The sequence below is a fragment of the Falco punctatus genome (genome assembly GCF_963210335.1).
Source record: "Falco punctatus genome assembly, chromosome: 8".
NCBI classification, from domain to species: domain Eukaryota; kingdom Metazoa; phylum Chordata; class Aves; order Falconiformes; family Falconidae; genus Falco; species Falco punctatus.
The window spans coordinates 49,589,008-49,608,137 of NC_137588.1; the positions used below are offsets into that span (position 1 = coordinate 49,589,008).

Genomic DNA, 19,130 nt, shown 5'->3' on the forward strand with positions numbered 1-19,130 from the left:
TGAGCACTTTATCCTTGTATAATTCAATTAGTTGTGTCATTTGCTGAAAATATTATTTCTTAGATAATTCTTTACACGTAACCACCAATAGGCAGAACAGCCAAAAACCACAGACCGCTTACTTCTGTTGTTTTCCTTTTCATCTCTTTCAAATCCTATTTGTTACTGCCTCCTGCTTCTGCTATCGCTAGTATTAGCAAAAAATAGTGGTTTTCCTGTAACAAGAAATATTTATGATATCATTGTGAAAGGCTTTCATGTGCTTTTAGTTACAATATGCCACATCTCTTAAGTTCATTTTAGAAAATGATATTTTAGGAACTGGTATTTTATTAAATTAACTGCTGCAGCATGGCCATATGTTACTGTGAATTGCAGGTGCTCTAATATAGTCATGCATGTTCACGTAAAAGTGGCATCAACTTGTTTTATTACATTTGTCCATGTCTGGTGAATTCAACCATTATTATACACAATCACATGGAATCACAGAACAGCTGAGGTCGGCAGGGACCTCTGGAGGTCATCTTGTCCAACCCCCCTGCTAAAGCAGGGCCACCTACAGCTGGTTGCCCAGGACCATGCCCAGACAGCTTTTGAATATCTCCAGGAATGGAGACTCCACAACTTCCCGGAGGCACCTGCTCCAGCACTCAGTCACCCTCACAGGAAAGCATTTCCTGATGTTCTGACAGAGCCTCCCGTGTTTCAGTTCATGCCCATTGCCTCTGGTCCTGTCACTGGATGCCCCTGAAAAGAGCCTGGCCTCACTGCCTTTACAGCCTCCCTTCAGGTGTTCATACACACTTATGAGATCCCCGCTGAGCATTCTCTTCTCTAGGCTGAACAGGCAGAACAGTCCCAGCTCCCTCAGCCTTCCCTCAGATGTTGTGGTCCCTTCATCATCTCAGTGGCCTTTCCTGGCTCTCTCCAGTAGCTCCAGATCTCTTTTGTACTGGGGAGCCCAGAACTGGGCAAAATGCTCCAGATACCGCAAGGATCAAGTCTGGGAAATGTTTATTCAAAATAATACATAAACTAAAGCATAATGCAAAAGAATGATGAGAACTTATAGGCCAAAAAAATTAAGTGGAGTCAGAAGTTTCTACGTACAAACACCACTAAATGACGGGAATGAGATTTCAGGTTCATAACTGAGTAGAAGAACACAGAGAACTTTTTGTACTCTCTGAGTAACAGAATAGTAAACATGCTGGCTGTGGAGAGGATGAAACATGGCAAATCATCCATTCATAAGTATCTATTTTCCTTGAAATTTTCTAATTTTTCAGCAGAGTAATGTTCTGTATTAAGCTAAGAGGCACATGGATCAAAATACCCACATCAATGGGCTCTGCTCAGTATTCTCTACTTGCTCCTGCCAAAATATTCACAAACCCAGCTGGGAATTTTTCTGAGAAGATCAGCTAATAATGTATTGTACACTGCAAACGAGCCCTTAAATCTCTAAAGTTGATTTTTGTGTACCAAACCACAAAACTTTCCTTCTTTTGCTAAGACTGCTCTCTGCCCATGTGCTGTACCTCTCTATATATGCCGAGATGTAACTCCAGCTGTTAAATCTAAAGAATGAAAATATCACAGTTTAAGGCAAAGCAAAAATTTAGTCTTTAATAAAGAGACTCAAATAAAGCCAACTAGAAGTGCTTATATTTCAGGTGAAATAGAAGACTGAAATTTGGATGCCTGAGCGAACACTTGAAAAGCAATTAGTCACAGCCATAAAACTAGTAAGAAATGCTTCCAGGCCACCAAGCAGCAAACCTATGAAGGAGACAGTGGATCTACTGGACCAACAGGAGCTGGAAAGGAACCACTACATAGAAAAGTGGCATTGCAGGGCAGCAAAATGACAAGTCTGTAGAGATCTGCCCCAAAAATATTTAAAAGAAATACTTACCTTGAGAGCTAATAGTCCCAACCCTTTTCTTGATGCCAACAGTATGAATCAGGATGAAATTAATTAAAGGAAAGGGACTTGCAATACTATGAAACGAGGGTCAATGACAAATTATTTTATAGTATTATTTTCATGAAAATAAAGACGAGGAAGATTTAGCTGTACTAGAAGATACTGTACTGATTAAGAGGAAATTGGTAATTGCAGTAGCTTAGAAGTTGCCAGCCCTGAATAACAGTGAACTTAAAAAGTAAGCACCTGAACCTCTCACAAGGTATGCTATTTATTATTAAATATCAGGGAGAAATGGGAAGTAAGATATAGCTGCCTTTAAAAGTTGACAAGCAAAGCCTACATCAATAACAGATAACTCACTAACATAGCAACTGAAGGACAGTATATTCCTCAAACACCAAAACAAGTACGGTATGATAGGGTCAAACATCTTTAATCTCCAATTTACTATATGAAATGAAGAAGCATTCAGCTGGAACATGCAGAGATCACATTCCACATACTCTAGCACATTAAATGTCAGTGGAATTAGCGATAAATCTGACCTAGAAAGAAACAGTCTATGCTTAAAATTACAGAATATTTACATCCTAATATTTTTTTTTTTAACCCAGTGTCAAGTTCTGCTTAAGCACTATAGATACTGGATCTTAAAGACTATATGATTTGACCACAGCTGGGATTATTAGGCAATGCCACCCCCAGGATGGGACAAGAAGGAATGGCTATTAAGAATGACACTTTTGTCTTAAGCCTTTTCCTGGGTTTAGCCAGTACTGTGTACGTGTGTCTCTATCAATATTTTTATGTGTTTATACCTATCAAAACAATGCAGCAACAACACCTTTATGCAGTTTCTTTTATCCAGGAATTGGAAAATATTTCACACACTTTAATTGAGACTCACACCTAGGGAAGGGTGCGCGATGGTGCTTTCCTGCCTTCAGGCTGGATTCAGTAGAATATGTACCCGCCTGATTGGGAAGGGTTTCACTAGGCAGGAAGGCGGAGGTTACACCTGGGCCAGGCACGGCCAGCAGTGCATTTATCATGCTCCTGCCTAAGTCACTCAGCCCTCCCTCAGCCCCCCCTGCCCACAGCTGCGGTGCCGGCAGTGGCCGCAGCCCGCTCCCACCAGCCTCTCCTGGCTGTAAGGAATTCCAGCTGTGTGCACAAAGATGGGGCTGTGCTCGATTCTGTCCAGTTGTCCTTACTGTACAGACCCCTGTCCTCATAGAATGCATTTTATCCCATAACCATTAAACAAAAAATACAGAAACCGGGCAGAGGTGTGAAAGCTGAAAACAGAACTGCAGCTGGAGTGTGAGAGGGAAATCCAGCCTTAAAAGTGACTGTGAATTCAGGCCCCCCATCGCTCTCTTTTCTAGCAGATAAAGCAATGGTATTGTCGTAGTCACGATAATCTAAGCCTGCAGGGGTCCTCAAACTATGGCCCGTGGGCCGGATATGGCCCCCCAGGGTCCTCAATCCCCGGTATTTACAGACACACCCCACCCCACCCCCACCCCGGGGGTTGGGGGGGAACCAAGCAGCCGCAGATGACTGCCTGCCACTTCATCCGCGCGCCAGCCCCCTGGTTAACAAGTTTGAGGACCCCTGGTCTAAGGGTACAAGCAAAGTCTGAAGGAAAAGTTAGTATCTCTCGAGGGCTAACTGGTGCAGTGAGGCAAAAACCTCGCCTTTTTTCAGTTCTGGAGGTTTGCTGGTAGCAGGGTGAGCACTGGTATTAGTACTGTTGCCTTCCAGTGGGCTGTGAATGCATAGGGAAGGCTGTCAGAGTATCCATCAAGGACAGGGCTAGGGAGTCAGACAGATCAACCCCAAATCATCATTCCTTTCCCCCTTCCAAGTGATTATACATCATCATCCCTAATCACCTCCAGGCCAGTGATGAGCATGCATTAAGCCCACTTATGCAGACTGTATTAGGTGTGATTACACATTACACTGCAAGGTTATACAATATATGGATTGATGTACAGCAAGGCTCCGCAGCAAGGCTCAAACATTCTTTTGACAGTTGCAAGGATATTTTTTTATTTTGTAAGTTTATGAGGTAAGGGTAATTTAAATATAATTGCTTAACAGCAGGGCATGCTATCCAGACAAAAGCAGGGGTCTCAAACCTGGGGAAATGTAGCACTCTCCAAGATACCCTCTCCAGCCTACCTAAAGGGTAACACAATACATTTTAGTTTAGCCAAAACTTGTCAGTCTGGGAGCAAGGAAGATGAGTGTACAAGGAGGAAGAGTCTCCCAGTGCTCAGTGTTGCCCAGGAAAACCTCATAGCTGGCAGCAGGACTGTGGGGAATGCACCTGAACTCCGAGGCTGTGGGCAGCTTGGCACTCGGTCACTGCTACATTTTGTGCAGTTTGCTGCCATCACTGAGCGCCGAGCGGGTATCCAGAGACACAGGACCAGCACATTGGAAAGAAAGAGGGGAGTAAAAACTACGGACACAACCTGCAAAGTTTTGCACAGTCTGAGCACGGGTTTTCAGGAAAGTATTTTTCGATTTATATTCCTATACTCCTTTGAGTTCATTACTGGATTTAGGGCTTAGGTTCTATTTTTTGTTATGAAAAATAACTTATTTCATAGCCAGTCTCTCTTGCAACCAGTAACTATTGTCTCTTTTGTAAACTCCAGTCCCCCTTGTTGCCAGTAATATGTGTTTCGGGGGAATGATTTAAGTGACAAAATGCTTACTTGTAACAACAAAAGAAATGATACAATATAAGCTAAGTTTTAATAACTGAAAAGATCTTTAATTAAAATTGCTTTCCATTCAAGGGGCTAGAGTTTTATTTAACCAGCTGCCCTATGAAAGTTATTACCTAGAGTTTTCATTTTCCCAGTACACAGCTGCAGAAAAGATTTTATTCTGGTGAATGAAGGTCTGTACAACAGCAAGGACAAAGCTCACTTAAACTAACAATGGAGCCATGGCAAAAGTCATAACCTTCTGCTGTCTTAGGGGAAGCACACTTTCTGAATATAATCTCTCTGATTACGCCTAGTATGCAAAATGCAGCTTTATATCTGCAGCTCAAATAGATTTCAGTATTACCACTGAATACTAATCACTGATGCAAAAAACGTACAGCTCCCTCAAGGCATTTCAAAAATCTTGATTATTTAATCAGTGCTCTTGATTTATAAGGCGAGCTGGTTGATGACTACCAAAATGTGACACATTGGACACTATCCAGATGGAATGCCAGTTTTCATTTGAGGTTAAAGAGGTAAAACTCTACAAGAGAGGTTTTCCAGTATCCTGGACTAGAGCTAGAGTTATATCAGATGATAAATAAAACCTGGCAGTTTGGCTTGCACATAATATTAAAACAGAAACTTCACTGAACTGTCAGTTTTAAAATGAAGTAATCAACTTTTTTTCTGATTATTTTCCATTTCCACAATGGACTTTTTATTTATTTCGTGTCTTCCATCTTTATGTCCTCTTTACTTTTTTACAAATATGTAAGCGGCAAATAGTGCCTTTTAAGCACTAATTTCCCAACCAGTTGGATGCAAAATTTGAAGAGTTCAGGTTTTTTATCCCCATAACAATAGATATATACATGTATTTGAAAATAATTTTGTCTGCATCTCTATATAGCACCATATGCTTAGGTATATATGAAAATCATTTTAGTACCTGCTTCAACATGCAATGGAATTGTCAAAAATTGTTTAAGATACAGATGCATAGGTTACATTCCTTTCTGAACAGATTTTACTACCTCAGTTGCTTGGGCTTTGACACCCTTATCTTGGTCTTTAATTGTCAGTGATGATACTTTGTTAAAGAAGGTTTCCACATAAAATTTCCAGCTGTTTCCCTTTTAAGACTTTAAGAAGCAGAATGACTTCAAATTGAGACAACAAAGAATTAAGTTCTTTAGACACCTCATTCTAGGTGTCCTAGGAAGTTAGCAAATTGATCACTTTATGTACATTCTTATATGGATATAGAGGCCTGACACTGCAAACCAGGCTTGAAGGTATGGTCCTTACTAGAAGCGGTGACCAGCGCTTAATATTCAAAGCAAAGTAATGACTATAGAAAATTATTTTACCAAATCATTCCTTTGTCCTCATTGCTGCTGCAAGTGGGTGGCACCAGCGGAGCTGGCGGCAGTCCCCCTCACCGGGCAGCAGCACCGGCCATGCCAGCACAGCTGGGCTCTGTGCTGCGTGCCGCGGGAGCCAGCCCGTGCTCTGCACCAGTCCCTGCTGCCGGGTCTTCACCATCATTTATATCTGAGCTCTCAGTAACGATGCTAACACATCAATGCAGATGTCAGCCTATCGTTTCAGCAGAGCTGGACATGTACCAGCCCAGGAAGAGAACCCCTGAGAACATACAAGCAACGTGAAGGTTAAGAGGCAGCCTAGAAGGCTGGCTTGGAGATGAAAAGCATTCTCACATCCCAATGCAATACTCTCACACCTTCTAATGCCCAAAATTACTAAAATGATAATTAAAACATGGGAACTTGATGCTAAGTTTAATTATAAAAAAGTATTAAAAGTATCAAAAGCTGTCATACGGACACACTGTAAAGTTACATCTACACCAGAAACAATGACTGAAGGAACAGACTTGCCATTAACCATTCTGTGCAGTAGGTAAGAAGCTTTCCTAGGATCCCGTGGCCACGTGAGGGCTGGAACCGGCCCCTCTCTGTGCGTGCGCAGGGGAGTGCAGGGGTTGCTCCGGCATGGCTGGGTGCAGGAGTGGGCTGTGGCTCCTGCTTGTGCCCACCTCAGGGCTGGGAAGGCGCAGCCCGGCTCCCAGCAGTGCGGTTCTGCAGGCTGAGACTGGTGCAGGGTCCAGCCCCCATAAGTCAGCAGTGACGGGGCCAGTGTGGCCCCCGTGCCCTCCCCTCTCGGCTGTTTTCCCATACCCATGCAGCCAGCGATCCAACCTAGGATCACAGAGTCGGAGAACTTGCACTGTAGTCTGCAGGACTTGACTCAAGCTCTCAGGGTGCATCAAAGAGCAGGTGACTGTAACACAGAGATGTGAAGCTAAACTTTAAACTTGCCTGGGTACAAGCAGCAGCACTGGCCAGAGCCGCATAAAGAGCAGCATGTGCTCCTTTACCGCCTGTAACGCACTCGCTGACTGCAGCATAGCTGTATGCTTTCATACCGCCTCGTGTCTGCCTCCTTTTTTATGTTCTTCCTTCAGTACCTGTGTGACTAATACTCATAAAACATTGCTTGCATTCCATATTCTAAAAAGTTTGCTAGAAAGTTCTGTAGCCTGGATTCCAGTGGCACAACAGAAGCAAGCAGAGAGGAGCGCGTACGCTGAGCAGAGCCCCCGGCGCCATTCCCCACTGTACCCCCGCCAAAGGAGCCACGTCTGCTGGGCGCTGGGCTGGCAGCACCCCGAACACCAGGCTGCTCCCAAAGCTGGGACAAGTGACAGTGTTGCCTCCGCAGGGGCCTCACAGCTAGGTTTTGGCAAAATTGCAGATTTGTGTTCTGTCGCGAAGCCAAAACATTTTAATAACTGCAAGAGTTCACTTCTAAAATCTGTGTTGTTTGGGCTTGTGCCCTTTATAATTACATCCCCATGTCTTTCTTTGTACATGCAGATTTGGATCATCTGGAGCTTTTGAAGGAATATCTTACTTGATGGGACTTGAGGGTAAGGCAATCATGGGGCAGTTCAAATAGCTGCATTATTTCAATTTTCTGTCAGGAAGCCAAAAAATCTGCTCGAACCCCAGATGGCTATTTCCCTGTCATCATCTAGCTCCTCAGCTGATCTTCTCACCATTTCAACTTAATTCTGTGTAACAGTTTTTCCCTGAGCAGGGAAGCTTTTGCACCTTCTTCTTTAAGAGAACAAGGCTACAAACTGCTAAGTGAGGGTGTTTTTGATCGTATATGAGAATGTCTTACTGAAGACCGCAGTGCTGGATAACACGCTGGGTGACTGCCTCAGGCTCCAGGTATTGCAAGTAACAATGTCATATATCTCACAGGTACCACCAGGCCTTCTGCCACGAGTACAGCAGGACAAAAATAGCTTGCAGGGATTGTGTCCCCACGTTCCAGTCTTGCATGGCAGCAGTCACACAGCAGGAAAAACACTGGAGCTAGAACTTGCCTATGCAGGAAAAGAGGGATCCCTCCCCTGCAGGCTAGAGATTGTGCAGGGGGGGCTGCTGGGGGGAATATAACTCTGGAAGAGATGGGAACTTCTGCTTACACATAAGAAATTACACCATTGCCCACCTTGCCTCATCCTTCCCCCAACTCCCACCCAGCCTCACTAAATGTAACCATGTCACAGAGATCAAAAAGCCACACGATTTCATTAAAGCCTCCATATTTTTTTGAACCTAGAAAAAGGAGTCAAGAATACTCTTCTGCTATCGTGCCATTCTGTTTCTACTGTTTAAATTGGGGCAAAATTTCAAGTCTCCTTCACTGTACCTAGCTAAGCAAGGTGAAAGCCAGTTCTCTGGATGCATCTGAACCATTAAGGACTTCCTGAATGGAAAGGCCCTCTGTTACACCTCTGGTATAAAGCCACTGAGACATTGACTCCTGTCAACTTCTCCACATCCAGGTATAGACACATGATGTGTAACCGTATATTTAATCTTTGCTATGCTCTTTATTCTTCTGCTTCCCACTTTATTAATGTATATACATGCCTCCACCTTCTCGATCATTTTTTTTTTTTTTGATAAAAAGAAACAAAAATATTCTTAGCAAAGCATCTCCTAAGAGTCATCTTGTGGACGAGGCTTGTGGTTAATAGAACATTGTACAAAAAGGGCAAGGAAATTATCTGAGTAATTTCATGTACCTGACATCAGCAGCAGGATATAGATGTGTCAGGTCAGGACAGAGAGCTAATCTATTTCAGGAAAACGTTTAGACTTCTGCTTTTCATGTGTGGGTAAGCATACATGAAAGCTGAAAACATCACTGTTCTTAACTGCTGTTAAACCAAGGACTATGCGAAAATCTGTCTTGCTCAAAGAAGAACTTGTCTGCTTATTTGCTGCAGCCCTGTACTGCTGTACGAGAAAATACCAGATGCAGGGAACTTTATTTTCTCCCCAGTTGATGGTGCAGCTATGGGAGGAAAGATTATACAGACCTTCCATTCTTCAGAGGGGCTGGGTTTAAATAAATGTTCAGCATTTCTGACTCCGAACAAAGGACTTGTTACAGAAGTAGAAAGCAATATCCTAATATTGCCTCGTAAAATTTTGCTTCACAAAAATTACCAACAGTAATATCGATATAAATAAAAGCTGCATCCAAAACATTACACATGTAGAATTATTAGTGAAAACAATATTAAATCCCTCTTTTCAAGAGTTATGTTGATTCCAATCTCTGTCCTACATATGTGTGGTATGCTATTTGAATACCTGTAGCAGGAAAACAGACTACTCCTTTCCACAACTTGCATATGCACCACATATCATTAAAAATAGAAAGCAGCAATAAATTGACTTTATAGGTTGGAAACCTGCAATTTTTTTGGATTACAGAAGGGCAATAACACCTCAATCACTGGGAAATTTGAATGTTTCTGAAAAGATACTGCAATATGTGTATTAAATGTAGGGAGACATAATCTGTGTGCTTCCAGACAGATTATTCTGATTTGCAAGTATGAAGAATGGAGAGACTTTATTGCTTCAATTTATACACACCTTTGTCAGAACTAATAACCCAGTTCAAAACCAAGAAGTTTCATAGCACTTAACTATGCGGACTCTAACATGTCATGCTGATTGAATTCATATGATCTTATACATTTGGGCTTCAAAAGCCCTTTATTTTTCTTAATTAGAAACATACACTCAATGCAACTTGCCTAGAAAATAAATTAAATTCATATACATTAGCTCTGAGGAATGAGAAATAGTGCTGATTGAACGGGGCCGCTTAAATCTCTGCGGTCGGCAGTGTTCATCAGTGAATTTGTTTACAAAGTGGAAAGAATGAGATGCTGTCAAAGAATGAAAAATAAAAGCTAGATTTCTTGGGAAGGAGACATCCGTCTTTTTCTATTTGTAAATGCTGACGAGCAGGGTTTAAGGAGGGCTAATGTCATCCATTCATCTTAATTAAAGAGTTAATTGCTCGTGTATCCTGATTTGGTTAGCTGATCTCAGTAGCATGAAAAGCGTTTGCTTCTATGTATTTTATTGACCACTATAATGACATCATCAGTAAGACTCAGGATTTATTCATGCCTCAGCCTAAACTCATAACATTAATAGCCTCCTACATGATAAAACTTTGAAGAGGGAAGGAGTTCTTTAGCATGGTACAGAATACCGAGAGGTCTGTTCAGACCCTGTTCAGAAACTGTTAAAATGTCTCAGTTCAGCTGTCATTGAAGTATTACTTCAAAGTCTAGAGTCATGAAGATAAGTAAAAAGTAATTTTAAAGACTAGTTCTCAGCAAATGTATATATGGAAATAGCATAAAACATCTAAAAATCGCATATCAAATATAAGCAAGAGACTTATTACTATTCAATTTTCCACATCTATAGTCATAGCCAAGTAAGCACTGACACAAAAACAGACAGGTGAGGCTGACAGCATGTTCTATGGATTAAAGACCAAATTGGTTTAGTCGTGTGTCTTAAAACAGAGGGAGCAGAAACCCGGATCTAAAGAAAGACCAGTTAACTAACTAAAAAGTCTGTGAGGTTTTTCTGTACAATGTCTTTTAATGTTTTCTGCAGTTCCTGTTGTTATTTCTTAAAGGTTCTTCACAGGAATTTAATGAAATGTGACACAAGAGGAAAATGGACAGTGCTACTGATTGTTGATTCATCAGCGATGTGGTATTTAAAAGTGAAATAAAATAATACATTACAAAACATAATCCATGATATTCGCTTATGCTGGTAATTAGTCTTCAGAACTGATCTATTTATGTATGCTACTTTCATGGATCAATTTCTATTGCTGATGACGGACACAACTTACGGAAGGGTCAGACCGGCCATTCAGAAGCCCCATGCACCGAACCGCACTCACCCTAACGCTGCCTCGCCTGCTGTGAGCGCTGACTTGCCTTTGCAACAGTCACCGCATAGCTCCTGTGCACTCCTCTGAGGTATCTAAAGGCACTAAGGATAATGTGATAGGGTGCTACAGCTCATGTAGTTTTACGAACTTCATAGCAGACTTCACTTTGTAAGTGTTTCCTTTATGCAGTTTAAGCTTCTCAGCTGGCTGGTTCAGAGGCCAGTACTGGCTCCCGTGCTTTCCCTGACAGACAGCAGATTTTCTTATTAATACTGATCAGGTTTCCATGTTTTCTCAGAGAACTTTATGTAAAATAGAATTTAAAAATTTCTATTGGCCTCTTTACGATGTGAACACCAAATGGCATTGCCCCTCTCATGGAAAAGCAGCAGGCAACTCCCGGACATACAACTGAGTGTGGTGCAACGGACACGTGTCACCCCAGACCAAGGCAGCCAGCCCCAGAACCTGAACCAGTCTCTCTGTGCTGCCTTGGTGCTCCCTCCAAACCAACTAGTCCTGCCGAGCAGCAGTACGCGTGGACATGGACACAGGACTGTGCTAGCAGCTGCTAGCAGTGCTAGGTCTCTGGTATGATGCCACGTGGCTCAGGAACATGCCTTCAGCCAGCTCATGCATCTCTACAATTGTGCCAGAATGTTCAGTGTGTAAAGGGAACAGTGCTGGAAAACGGGAGGCTCGTTGGCTATCCTCAACTCTAGAACTGCCTGGCTGGGTAACCGTTAACCACTTGCTTCAGCACCCTCTTGTCCCCGTTACCCCCCAAATCATCTGTGTCTCCTTTTAGAGATACTTTGATATTCCTTCATGGAAAGGTGCTGAGAGTTAAGCGCTACCATTATTTCTAAATGGTTCACTACTGGCAAAGGCAGCATGGTCAATGGATGTGGTTTACAATCAGAGAAGACAACAATTGGGATTGGGTGGGACCTCAGGAAGTCATCTGTCCCAACCCTGAGCTCAACACAGGGGCTGTTCCAGACTTGAAAAGCTCCATGGTGGAAACTCCACAGCCTCTCTGGGCAACCTGGTCCAGTGCTGGACTGTTCTCAGGGAGAGGATTTTTTCTTTACGTCAAGGAGTATCTGTGGCTACGGAGAAGGCGGCCATGATAGAATTTCTCAGTAGTGTTTACAGCTCAGCTTCAATTTAAGAAATCTTCTTAGAATTAAAGCATGTTCCAGTTTTATTTACGCTCCAAGCAAACTACTCACTCAACCTTTCTGTCATATACTTCAGTCCATTTAGTGCAGAATTGTTAAAAAGCCTGACAAGAATAAAACGAATATACTGCTCTGCCATTTGGGCCTCCGTGCAGCAGCATTAGCTAACGGAATGTCCCTTACATTGTGAGGGCACAGTGGTGCTCAGCCAGCACTGCACACGGCGGCTGGAGCCCTGCCAGGATGCTCATGGACACCCGGGTAGCTCTGACCGACCACGTCTGCAGGGTACTGCAGTAACCAGGGCACCCCTCAGACCACACCTGAGCCTTCCAACCATGCCAGTTCTTTCTCTTTCAAGATCTTAAACATACAGGGCAGTGATGCTGGAAAATTTTAAGCAACTGCAACTTTTTTATTAATTTTAAATCTCTTCGGTTATTTCCAGTTTCTTTGTTTTCTCATGGCTATACTTCAACTATGTTACTTCCTAAACACACACAGGAAAAAACAAAAACATTCTTGGACAGAAACTGTGGATTAGGAGCAGTGACTGTCACTTGTGAAAGCTACTTTACGTAACATGAAAATAGAATGTGAGTAAAAAGAAAGGTGCAACATTTTGTTGTTCAAAGGAAACACTTTGGGAAATGCTGAAATAAAATCTCTGGTGACTTGTGAAGTATCTAGTTCAGTTGTTTAGCAACAACCCTTTTGATTTGTAAAGCTTCTCTGATATCTTAAAATAACCTAAAAAAGAAAGTTTTAAAAGTTTTCTTTAACTAGCCAAAACCACCTGCTGTAGCTTTAATAGAGAGTAAAAGTTCATAAGCACAACCTTCTTTGGAGATAACACATTTTTGAATTATTGTACTGTTATTTTTTTACACTACATCAGGCAATGGCTAGTGCAACTTCTTACATTACTAGCTTACTAATAAACATGTGCATGAAGCGGAACGGCGCATACAAGTTATAATTCTTTGGCTGTGCCTAGTAACACAAACAGGTCTGATACCATCAGTTGAAGAATTGAGGAATTAAACCATCCGAAAGACTGATGTAAAGGATTGGACATGCTAAAAGCGATGGTGAAAAGAGGGTGCTAAGAAATGGAATGATATTCAGAAGTGAAGGAATAGACCCACAATGGTTTGTGAATGGAAATAAACATAACCGTGAGAAAATGCTTCATCAACATAAGAGCCACAACAAAGCTGTGAATCTCAAGATAAGCAAAAATTGTTTTTGAGAAAAAAACAGTGTGCTAGGTAGGACTTCAAAGACTAGAAAAGATCTAATAGACCGAAATGAATAATACAAAAAACACAAAAGAAGAGAGACCAAAGAAATCATATGAAGCACAAGATCAACTTATTTTATGTCCTTGCTATTACTCTGGTAACCCTATGGTGCCGACACTGTGGAACCAGCTCAGTGATTAAAGGGAATGACTATTTCAACACCACAGCTGCTGGCTGCCTTCAGTCAGCTCTGCAGTTCCTCTCCCGAGCCTGCCTCTTAAACCCTCCACCCCCTGTTTCACCCCACTGTGTAAGTGTGCTAACGGTGCGCTTGCAGTACGCTTCTTGGCGGAAGGCACAACCGCTGCTTTGCCCAGCTCTTTATCATGCTGCTCCCGTGCCTACCCAGAGGGTGCACAATTGCCTTTTCAGAGAGAAGCCACACGCATCATTGTGCCCTGGGTGGAAAGCCCACTCGATACTGTATTTCTAATCACAAAGAATAGGAGACAATGCATCCAAAAAAGGGACAGAGAATAGGTAACTAAATGTCACTGTTTCTAGGCTAGAAGATGCTGCTATTGCAAGAAGCACTGGTTTCCTAAATCCAGAAACAGCCCCCCCCCCCCCCCCCCCCCAATATTTTTAATTTGATTAAAGTAAAACAGGTAGGTAAAGCTATGGCTTTATGCAAAAGACATTGCAGTGTTCTTTGGTCTTGGTTCTGAATCATTGACACAAAGATGGTTTTTTCCACTGGCTTTAGCAGAACAGAACTAGCTATTAATGGACTAGAGACTTAGCTATTTTCTTCCTAGGAATTTCAAAATAAGTTTGAACCAAGAGAAGATACATAACACCATTGATCTACAGTAAGATAGGACTGAAGGCAAAAATGCAGTTTAAATGGTGCTAGGGAAAGTGAAAACTAAGTGGCTACCACACAGAAAAATATAGACAGAAAAAGAAATTTAAGCAAAAAATAAGTTTAACACACATTCAATGCTAGATGAAAAAAGAAATTAGATCTTCATGGAATTTACTTTTGAATGAATTTGCACATGGGGTGGTCTTTTTTTTTGGTTGGTTAGTTTTCCAAAATTTCATCTTGGCAGCTTACTCAACACCTAAGGACATTTAAGGACAGAAGACTCTGGAAACTTTTCACTGAGAAAATCTTGATCATGATTCATACACTTCTAAAGACCTACTTCAAATCCCCTTTTCAAGTAATGTTGCCAGCCATTGAAAAAGTGTGTATTCTTTTGGTTCAGTATATAGCATGCCATGAGAACCAAATTTTGTTTACAGCAGGGCCAGATTTTCTACAATTTGATTTTAGACAGTCATTTCCACAGAAAAGATCCTTTATATGTCATTACTAATGACATTACAACCTTCTCTAGTTGCCCTCTAGACCCAGCTGGTTTGCAGCAGACAATATTTGACACCTTAGTTTGCAATCTCTGAAAAAAAAGAAGGGAACAAAAACTGTCCTACCACAAAAGTAGCTTCAGAATCTAGTAAATATACCACATTTCTATAGTGACATGATATAAATTGGTATGTTTGAATCAAGAGTGTACCTGCTTTGTGATTAATTGTAGATGTCAGTACCTAGAGGCACCTGCAAGGCAATTAGCACTGTACTTGCCTAAATGTCACCCCATTGTAAATACAGAATGGAAATAGACAGACAGATTGGCCTAGTGCATGTTGTTTGGATTTGGAACAAGAATCTCAAAAATGTGAATCCTGGCTGAGCCAATTTTTTATTATGTGCTGCTGATAAACTACAAAAGACTTCTCTTTTTTTTTTTTTTTTTTTTTTTTTTTTTTTTTTTTTTTCTGGTACGCTGCAAGGCTAGTGCCCCCCACCTCTCAAAAATGACATGTCAAGAGTCTCACTAATCAAAGCCATCATCATATTGATGAATCCTAACAAAACCAAACCTATGCAAATATCTGTATTTGTGGCTGTAAATGCTGAGACTGACTTAGGTAGATTTTTCTTTGTTATTGGAGCCCAGACTGCTACATTTTACGATATGCTTTACAGTGGCCATTTAATTGGATAATCCCCTTCTGTCCTGTCTTCCCCAATCTTGTAGCCACATGAATGACTGAGAACAGAGACACCGCTATAGGCTGAGAGTTACGGAGCTGACACATAGAGGCTGATGTCACTACTGTATGAGACTGAATCAATATACATTACCAGAATACTGATCAAAACGGGCATTTAATAGTTTAACTTTTATAAAAGGTAAACAATGAAGTTGACCACCCCACCCATGCATTTTGGGCATTTAATCATGTTTTTACAGTGGATTAAAATCTTCTGGAAAGTAGACTGTATCTAAACTTGTGTGGTGGGGGGTGGGGGGGGTGGGAGGGGTGCTTTTCTATTTCATCACATAGCCAGGATTTAATTTTTGCCAGTATTTTTCTCTTTTTAACTATAACATATTAGCTGCTGGTGGCCTTTGGAAAGCAAGCAGATCATATGATGCTGGCTGGCTCTCCTTCTTTCCATCTGCTAGCCTGCATCATAAGAAAACTAAAATATATATTAAATATTACTTTTTATGAAACTAATTAGTACAGATGCTGCAATAATCTCACACGATCATAAATTTTTTGTGACAGAACTTCTCTGTTAAAGCTCTACAAAGTTGGAAATCCTTGTCTTTAAGGGTCTTTCATTAGTAGCACACACTAAACAATGATCACTGCTGTATTATGAGAGACAAATTAATGAATCAAACATTACAGATTTCATCACATTGGCTTATTTGCATTTAAGCTGGTTTCCAGCTCTGTCATGCATTTGCTTTTAAACGAGCCCCTGTGGATAGTGCTGCAATGTTTGATTCATTAATTTGTTTCTCAGTGTACAGCAGTACTCACTGTTCAGTATATGGTGAAATACTTTGAAAATATTTATTTTAACAACCTATCTTTTATTTTAACAAAGAAATAATAACCCTGAACAAGGAAATGCTGGCCATTTTGCAACACAGCCCCTGCCAAATCTCCCAGTTGCTGCCCCAGCCCATCGTTATACCACTGTGATATTATCTGGATTAAGTCTTCACAGCTTGATTTCACATATTCTACAATTTCATAAAGCTTTGAGCCAGCTCTTTGGGTTAGTATTATGATGCCCAATTCAGCTCCTGGGAAGTTAAAGGTGGCTTTAAGCCTTTACTCTCTGATCCTTGGATCAGTCCCAAAGAGTGACTTAGATCAGCCTCCCGGATGCTTGGTGACATTCTGCTGCTAGTGTGCCTAGTACACCGGTTCCTCCACATTATAACAGAGTGGGTTGCTTGGCAAAGCCATCTCTGTGAGAGCTGCAAAACTTTGGAATTGGTTTTTGGTTTGTAACAGCTTGAGTTTGGTGACCTTACAGTACGCTGAAAGCACCATCTGTTTTAGAAGAAAAAAGAGGCATGTTCCCTAGCTGGTCAGTGCATGGAGACAAGTGTTTTGGTAATTAGCTGGGTAGTTGAGTTCTCAAGTTCCTATCTGAACCTCAAATTTTTAGTTTATGTGCTTGAATACAATACTAATTATACCTGTACTGCTCTGTTGTAGGGATCATTGCTCCTGTTTCATTCTAAAGAAATAAATAGAGGCAGCAAATTAAAATGATGGAAGTTGTTTTAGTAGGCACTAGGAATTGGAGCACAAAATGCTTCTCTAGCTAGAACATCCCTTTCTTTAACACAGCCGTGATAGATTGCAAGGTTATAAAGGCAAGCCCATTTGGCAAAAGGATATGTTTGGACTATGGGAATCATGGAAATGAGGGTCTAATTAAATGAGTTGTTTTTTTCATGGAGCAGGCAGGCTTTCATATATTGAGAAATGGAGTTAAGTAGCATCAGCATATTGTATTGCAAAACCATTTTCCTCCCACTTTGCTTTTTGTTTGTTTTTTTTTTAATTGTCTTGAAAAACCAGATCTCTCTGAGCAGCATGTTACGTATGTTGAATAGGAAAAAAAAGAAATTTAATTGATATCAAGCAAAAGAAAGCCATCACGACAGAAAGGCAACATCCTAAACCCAGGTTTCAGAGGTCTTAAATGGAAATTAACATAATTCTCACCTTTGCTAACTCCAAGTAATCCACAGATACAACTGTATAGAAAAAAAAACAACAACCAAAACCAAAAGCCCCAAACCTCTCTGCCTCACTGTCAAACAACCAGCGAAGCTTCTGTATGCCGAGTGCAACCAACACAAACTCTACCCTACAGGCAGAATAACGCACCAGGAGAGCCCAGGTGGGCTGTATGAGACACCTTGCCCTCTGCTTATTAACACATACAGAGAAAAGTTGTCTCCTGTTTCCATCGCATAAGAAAGCCCCCAGAAAGACTATTCAATTTCAGTGCTTGTGTAAAAAGAGAAGATGAAGCTTGTAAGGACACCCATACCTTTGGAAAAACAGCTTGGTATTTTTCCTAAAATGTGTACCTGGTATTTTTTGCACAGAACACTGCTTGATCTTCCCTTACAAATGTAATAAATGTTGTATTATACCATATCCTTAGTTCTACCTTCAAGGAATTATATAATGGGAGATTCTAAATATTGCTTGAAAGGCTGGAGTCATTCGAATGTTTATTATGAAAAATGTACCTCATTGAAAGCACTTTTTTTTTTTTAAAAAAAAAAACCCAATAATCTCCACATTTTTCTTCCTTGAAGGATCGTATTTCACAAAGACAGATCAAATACTCTCAGAGAAAAGCTAGGCTGTCTTCATAGGAACACAAGAAATTATACATATTCTTGTAGGAGCTTGCACAATCCTATTACAAGCCAATTTTATATTAAATGCCCAATTAGGTCACTCTTGCTCAAGGTAGAAATCACTTGCTTATACATGTAAGTATACTGACTCAAATAAATACGGCAACAAATACTCCAAAAGAGTGGCGGTAGGGTGGAAATATGGAACTTGGCATCAAGAGCATGTTAACTACACTATGCTATCATTTTCTCCCCAACCCTCCCACCAGACTCAAGTGGAGTTAGAGCAGTAATGAAGAAGGAGGAAATAAATATTTTTATGAACAAACATGTGTGCTGTCCTACTACTATCTTAAACACAAGAAACTCTTTGTCTGGTTGCTTCTCTAGCTTGTAAAATACCTCCAGTGCACAGCATGACTGACTCTTCTAAAACAGCTGACTTCATAACAGAGAGTACCTTATCAGATTTCACAATATTTCAGTCTGCTTTCAGAAATGAACCATTTAAAAAGCCCCCACAAATCCAAGCCACACTTACAATTCCATATTCCTGGTAAGCAAAAAACCTCCCACAAAAACACAACAGTCTTAAATTGCAGAGAGGAAGACTCATGTTAAACATTAGGAAATTCATTGCTGTTGTCTAAATTAAGGCATTTTGAAGCCAGGCTTTTTGCCACCTACAGAAGGTGACTTTTCTAATTTTAAATTGGGTTCCACAACACTTCTGACCCTCCACCCACTGGAAGACAAGTCCATTTGACACCTGTATTTTAGGAAGCAAAGTTAGGTGAACTTAGTCCCAACCTAATGAAATCACATAGATTTTATTTAAGCACAACAGGTTGCTTATAATGCCTATGAATTGCCATCACTCTTGCTTTTTAAGAGAGACAGCAGGCTAATCTCTGGCAGGTGTAGTTGAGGCAGAGTGTTGT

At 41.0% G+C, this 19,130-nt stretch overlaps 1 protein-coding gene across 14 annotated transcripts in view; it reads right to left on the bottom strand.

Moving 5' to 3' along the window:
• Window positions 1-19,130, bottom strand: part of TENM2 (teneurin transmembrane protein 2) — a 1,028,597-nt gene that overhangs the window by 726,665 nt on the left and 282,802 nt on the right. The gene's annotated exons all lie outside the window — the stretch shown is intronic.